At 42.2% G+C, this 7,435-nt stretch overlaps 1 long non-coding RNA gene across 1 annotated transcript; it reads right to left on the bottom strand.

Annotated features, from left to right (window-relative positions):
* Window positions 1-3,377: 3,377 nt before the first annotated feature.
* On the bottom strand, window positions 3,378-6,796 carry LOC123144195 (uncharacterized). Its single transcript, XR_006471334.1, has 3 exons — window positions 6,535-6,796; window positions 5,032-5,136; window positions 3,378-3,564 (listed from the first exon to the last, which is right to left on the bottom strand). It is a non-coding gene; the product is annotated as an uncharacterized lncRNA (long non-coding RNA).
* Window positions 6,797-7,435: the final 639 nt, after the last annotated feature.

Raw genomic sequence — 7,435 nt, 5'->3', positions numbered from 1 at the left:
GCGGCAGAACTCCCGATCTAGGTTATGTTCTGGAAGTTTGGGTATATATAAGAGGTGTTGGCGTCGGGAACAAGTCAGGGGGGTCTCCGAGGCGGCCACGAGGTAGGGGCGCGCCCAGGGGGTAGGGCGCGCCCCCCACCCTCTTGGGTGCCTCGGGACTCTTCTGGCCCATCTCTGATACTCCGTGGGCTTCTTCTGGTCCAAAAATAATCTCCGTGAAATTTCAGGTCAATTGGACTCCGTTTGGTTTTCCTTTTCTGCAATACTCAAAAACAAGGAAAAAACAGAAACTGGCACTGGGCTCTAGGTTAATAGGTTAGTCCCGAAAATCATATAAAATAGCATATAAATGCATATAAAACATACAAGATTGATAATATAATAGCATGGAACAATCAAAAATTATAGATACGTTGAAGACGTATCATGGTGTTGTTTTTTGTGCAGAAATCAAAGTTCTCCAAATGCAGCAAAACTTTTTGACAATGTTTTTGGAAGAAAAGAGACACTAGAAGCTTTGTGTGAAGGCCAGAAAAGTCACGAGGTGGCCACCACCCACCAGGGCGCGCCTGGGGGAGGTGGTGCACTGGAGGGTGGTGGGCTCCGTGTAGCCCATCTTAGCGTGAGACTGACGCCAAAAAATCCTATAAATAGAGAAACCACCAGAAATAACCCTAGAACTTGGACTCCGCCATCGCACGCCTCTGTACCTTCGAAATACCATCTGGAGCCTTGTTCTGGCACCCTGCTAGAGGGGGAAATCGTCACCGGAGGCCATCTTCATCATCCCGGCGGTCTCCATGACGAGGAGGGAGTAGTTCACCCTCGAGGCTAGGGTATGTACAAGTAGCTATGTGTTTGATCTCTCTCTCTCTCTCGTGTTCTTTATTTGGCACGATCTTGATGTACCGCGAGCTTTGTTAATATAGTTTGATCGTATGGTGTTTTCCCCTCTCTATCTTCTTATGATAAATTGAGTTTTTACCTTTAAGGTTTCACTATTATCAGATTGAATACTTTAATGGATTTGAGAACACTTGATGTATGTCTTGCATATGAATACCCGTGGTGACAATGGGGTATTATATTGATTCACTTGATGTATGTTTTGTCACTCAACTCGCAGATTTCCGAGGTGACATTGGGGTAATCTATGCATAGGGGTTGATGCATGTTTTCGTCCTACTTTCTCCGGTAGAAATCTCGGGGCACTCTTTGATGTTCTTTGTGTTGGATTGAATATTATGGATCTGAAGTTGTTTGATGCGTATCGTATAATTAACTCACAGATACTTGTGGTGACATTGGAGTATCTAGGTGACATTAGAGCTGGTTGATGTGTATCATATGGTGTTATTTTGGTACGAACTCTAGGGCTGTTTGTGACACTTCTATGAATAGCTCAAAAGATTGATCGAAAAGAATAACTTTGAGGTGGTTTCGTACCCTACAAACAATTTCATCTTATGTTCTCCGCTTGATAAGAACTTTGGAGTGATTCTTTATCGCACATTGAGGGATGGTTATATGATTCAATTATGTTAGCACTGTTGAGAGATTGCACTAGCGAAAGTATGAACCCTAGGCGTTGTTTCTAAGCATTGCTATACCGTTTGTGCTCCGTTTTATCACTTGCTACCTTGCTGTTTTTTTATTTTCAGATTACAAAAACCTACATCTATTATCGATACTACACTTGTATCACCATCTCTTTGCCGAACTGGTGCACCTATACAATTTGCAATTTGCAATTGTATTGGGTGTGTTGGGGACACAAGAGATTTCTTGTATTTGGTTGCAGAGTTGTTTGATAGAGACCATCTTCATCCTATGCCTCCCACGGATTGATAAACCTTAGGTCATCCACTTGAGTGTAAATTACTACTGTCCAACAAAACTCTACGCTTGGAGGCCCACCATGAGTCTACAAGAATAAAGTTGCGTAGTGGACATAAAGCTCTTTTGTGGCGCCATTGTCGGGGAGATGCGTGCTTGAAGGTATATCTTTAGATCTTGTAATTGAATCTTTTAGTTTCTTGTTTATTCACTAGTTTCGTTCTATAAAAGAAAACTACAACAAAAATTGGAATTAAGGCTGCCTCATATTATTCATCTTTATCATGTCTTTCTTGAGAATGATGGAAAGGATAACTGTGCTCAATTGATAGAAGAAGAATTCAATAAAATGTTTGGCACAAAATTTTTGAATGGTGAGCATGATTGCAATGTTGTTAGTATGAGTTCTTTGAATATCCATGATGCTAATGATATGCAGAGCCATAAGTTTGGAGATGCTATGTTTGATGAAGATGATAATTTTTAGTCCTCCAAGTCTTGATGAGAATATTTATTATGATGATTATATTGATGAAAGTGGGTTTGGAAGAGTGTCAACTCTAGGTAATGATCCTACTATTTTGGAGGGTGTTGAATCTTATTACAATATTGATACAAGTGGATTTGGTGAGGTCATGACTTTATTTAATGATGAATCCACTATTTTGGAAGAGGTTTCAATTGACCATGATAAAAAAAGTTGCTATATATGATGATTATTATGATGATATGTATGTTATAAAAAGTAATGATATCCAAGAAACTTGTCATCATGATTTTAATGCTCAAATTGATTATGTGGATCAAGTATCATGTGATAGTTATTTTGTTGAGTTTGCTTCCACTACTATTGATCAGAATAAATTTGCTTATGTGAAGAGTAATAATTTTTTTATGCATGTGGATCATGAAAAGAATACTTTATGTGATAGTTATATTGTTGAATTCATTCATGATGCTACTGAAAATTATTATGAGAGAGGAACATATGCTTTTACATATCTCAATAATATCAAGTTTCCTCTCTATGTGTTGAAAGTTTTGAAGTCATGCTTGTTTTACCTTCCTATATGCTAGTTGATTCTTGCTCCCATAATTTGTTTACTCACAAAATCCCTGTGCATAGGAAGTGGGTTAGACTTAAATGTGCTAGTCATATGCTTCATGATGCTCCCGTTATATTTCAATTCTTTACTTTTATGTGAGTATCATTGAAATCATCATGCCTAGCTAAAAGGGCATTAAAGAAAAACGCTTGTTGGGAGACAACCCAACACTATTACCTACTGTTTTTGTGTGTTCACATGATTAAGCTACTATAGTAATCATGTTTTATAGCTTTTGTTTCAATAAAGTGTCCAGTAAAGCCTTTGGATAGTGTGGATGATAGTTGACTTGATTCTGTGCAAAAACAGAAACTTTTGCTTCCAGTAATAGAATTGTTTAAATTCACTGGAACGCGATAAAATTCTGAATTTTTTAAACATGATTGATATACAAACAACCTACGTTGTTCTAAGTTTTCAGAATTTTTGAATTTACAGAAGTATGGCCATTGTTTAGATCATTACAGACTGTTCTGTTTTTGACAGATTTTGTTTTCAATGCACAATTTGCTTGTTTTATACTATATGGTTAGAGAACTTGAGAGTTATGCATCTTGAAGTGCAGTTCGGATCACTTTCACAGGGTCGATGATACCAGCCTTGATCATGTCAACATACTCCCCTACAGTAAGAAAGCACATCGATCAACTACTGGACTGCTAAAGATTATTACTCTATTGCTGAAATATGTATTTTTTACAGAAGCTCAAATTCAGAATGAACATCTAAAACAAAGTAACTATCTCTTCTTCGCCTGCACCGAGACGGTCCTGGGCAACGGCCATACAACCCTATTCTGGGACGACCGGTGGATCAATAGCCGCTCCATCAGCGAGATTGCACCACAGCTCCATGCCTGCATCCCCAAGCGCAAGAGAAAGACACGGACTGTCGCGGAGGGGCTCCACGCCAATGCTTGGGCACGCGACATCGAGGGTACACTAGGTATCCATGAGATCGGTCAATACATACGCGTCTAGAGTACCTTGGAGCGCACTACCCTGACCGAGGAGCCTGACCAACTCCTCTGGAGTGGACCACGAGCTAATCATACACCGCAAAGTCCTGCTACAAGGCTACCTTCCAGGGATCAATCCACAGCGAGTCCTGCAAAATCATATGGAAGAGTTGGGCACCGTCCCGGGCACGCTTCTTCCACTGGCTCGCCGACCAGGACCGATGCTGGACCGCCGACCGCTTGGCACGCCGCGGGCTGCAGCACCACCACGACCCTTGCCTCCTGTGCTGCCAGGACCCCAAGACGATGGACCATCTGCTCCTCCAATGCCCCTTCTCCAGGAAAGTTTGGCATGACATCATCGCTTGGCTAAGCTTGCCGTGCACGCCACCAAGCCATGAACCTTCCCTCCTGGACTGGTGGCACACTGCTAGGCAGGGGACGCCGCAGTCCATGCGCAAAGGCCTGGCCTCCATGGCCTTGTTAACCCCCTGGATGATTCGGAAACACCGCAATAGTTGCGTCTTTGAGGGCGCCCTGCCTTCGACGCAAGACCTTGTTGTGAAGATCAAGGAAGAGGCGTCGCCCTGGGCCAAGGCGGGAGCTGCTGGCCTTCGCGACATCATCCCCCAGACTTGGGATGTGCACGGATAACCCGTTTTTCATCATCAGTTCTGTACCTCCTAGGAGGATTGTAACATAAACCCTATCTTTTCAATACAAAGAAACGCAAAAAATCTCTTTGCGTTTTCTCAACAAAAAAAAACTATGAATGTTTGTTTACATTTGCAGTGACACCCAAATGCCATCTTCAGGTACTGATTGTTCTACCGCAAGAGGAGATAGAGAAACATGTTAGTAAATGAGTGGTAATATTGCCTCGTACATTTTTATTTAGATGCAAAGATGAATTATTGGACATCTATTTTTTTTAAATGTCATTCAGATAATGATATTTCACTCTGATGTTCTCTGGCCTTCAGTATGTCCTGTGACAAAGTTGTAAAAAATTCTATGCTTCAAAACCAAAACACAACCTCTTGGTTATTTGATTTGCATTAGGATGTATCCTTGTATGTTCCTCTTATTGCGTTAGAAAAATGTCTCCCGTGGCAACACACGAGCACATACCTAGTTTGTTATAGACTGAAAACCTTCATCCTCACTTACAAACGTCTTGATGACAATGCCATGGTACTCAGATAGAGTCTCCACACATAAATCGGTCATGCCTTCCTGCATATCACATACTCCCTCCGTCCCAAAATTCTTGTCTTACATTTGTCTAGATATGGATGTATCTAACACTAAAATGTAACTAGATACATCCGTATTTAGACAAATCTAAGACAAGAATTTCGGGACGGAGGGAGTACAAATTAACCATAGGTTTCACCAACCTAGCAAACCCACATGTGGGAATGTCACAAAGGCAACTCGATTGGAAAATATGTGAACAAAGCTCAACATAACACGAATGACAAAGAAATACCACATGCAAATGAAAGGAGAAAATCAACATTTCCTATAAACAAAAAGGTACAGATTTTCAATGCTTACTATAAAAACGAGGATGCAGGTGTTGGTACGTGCAAGATATATAAGTGAATATTGTGCTATCTCACTCAACTGCTAGCAAATCAAGTAGTATCTCAAATTATACATTGGTGTTATGATCTTGACCATTACACCTACTTCATTGATTCATTCACGTCAAGAACCAACTAAAAAGGGTCCCCAATTTCATCCAAGATACTTCTCAATTCAGTCCGATGCACGCAAGGACCATCCTTCACAACATCTATGTGGGAAGATTTTAGAAAAACAAAAGGTACACTGCAGCTAAATATGAACACCATCATTTGGTCAAGACACTTGCAAAGGGGAATGAGTTATAGCAACGAGGCGATACACTAGCAGATCGATCTAATTATTTATGAGTTATGACTAGTTGTGTTTTACTAATAGCAATGGTCTATTTCGTGTGACAGGTCTGGACAGGAGAGAATATTTTCCTGAGTAGAATATATCAAGTTAACAGGACAACATTCAATGGATTCTGTGATCTGTCTTCTTCCTTGACAGCTCAAGCAGAAGGAATTTTAGGCGCAGAGAAGAAATTAATCTGGGTTTGTAGCACATTGGAAGGAATGCACAATGATATCTATGTATCTACATGGTAAGATTCAGAGATTACAAAACGTTGATTCAGACTAGCATCATTGTTCAACGTAGATTGTCATCTTATCATAAACCAACATCATTCAGAGATTCAGAGATAACACTACGTCGGAAGAATATCACACTACGTAGTTTATAATTGTTCAACAACGGAAGGACCATCCTCCCCAACATCTACATGGGAAGAATCAGAGATTACACTACAGGACTGAATCCAATAATTGTTTGGTGTTGTCCTATTCCTGGACGATGTACTTCATTAGGACAAGAGCTGACAGTAATCATCGTAATCAGAAAATTCCAGAGATCCTAAATTTCAATGGTGGTTTACCTTCAATTTTTGTGCGCACTAGAACAGAAATAATTGAATGTTTAGTCGCCGGCTAGCCGCCTGCAGGCTGCAGGGAGGGAGGGAAGGAATCAAGGAAGAGATGAGGGCAGGGGGCGAGGTACCTTGCTCCATTGGTCGACCACTACGACCAAGCCCAGCCATGGGTTCGCCTCCAGGACCTCGCGCCGGCGTCGTCGCCCAGGTCCTTGCGCGCCGCCGGCGTCTCCCAGGACCTCGCGCCGGCGTCCGCGGGGCGTCGGGGTGCGGCCACTACGACCAAGCCCAGCCGGGGTTTTGCCAACACGACCTCGCGCCAGCGTCGTCGCCACCAGGCGCCTCCCTCTCGCGATGGATTAGAGCATCTCCAGCCGTTGGCAGGCATAAAAATCGCCGCGGATCCTATTTGCCGCGCGTCAAGCTGCCCGATTAAGGAGTACTCGTTGCACAGAACACTCCACTTTTCTAGGTCGTGACAAATGGCGCACATACAGCGCGTTACTTGTCGCAACCTGGGAGTTTTCCCTTTTTTTGTATATCTGTTTAAAACGTTTTATCTCTTAAACCGTGCGTCCAAATCTCGAACCGTATTCATCATTGGATTCCTCGCGTCGAGATCTTCAAAACTAGATCCCACGTTGATAGGTTTTGACGAACTTTTTTTTTCACGAAAAAACCGGAAGAAAAAAACCGGGCGAAAAACTGAACCAGGAGCATGGTTTTTTCCCTTTCCGAAAGAGGCACGCCTGTGCCTCTCGTGAAATCATAACCGTGCCTCTCGTGGAAGCAAAACCGTGACTCTCATGGAAGGAAAAAAACAGAAAACGTGTTTTTTTTTCGTTTCCGAAATGTACGGCCGTGACTCTCGCGAAAGCACAACCGTGTCTCTTGCGAAAGCAAAACCGTGACTCTCGCGAAAGAAAAAAAATAGAAAACGCGTATTTTTTTCCATTCCTAGAGGCACGGCTGTGACTTTTGCGAAAGCACAACCGTGCCTCTCGCGGAAGCAAAACCGTGCTTCTCACG

Source organism: Triticum aestivum, chromosome 6D, assembly GCF_018294505.1.
Source record: "Triticum aestivum cultivar Chinese Spring chromosome 6D, IWGSC CS RefSeq v2.1, whole genome shotgun sequence".
NCBI lineage: Eukaryota > Viridiplantae > Streptophyta > Magnoliopsida > Poales > Poaceae > Triticum > Triticum aestivum.
Note: the sequence above shows the minus strand (reverse complement) of the source record. Positions and strands in the feature narration are given on the sequence as shown.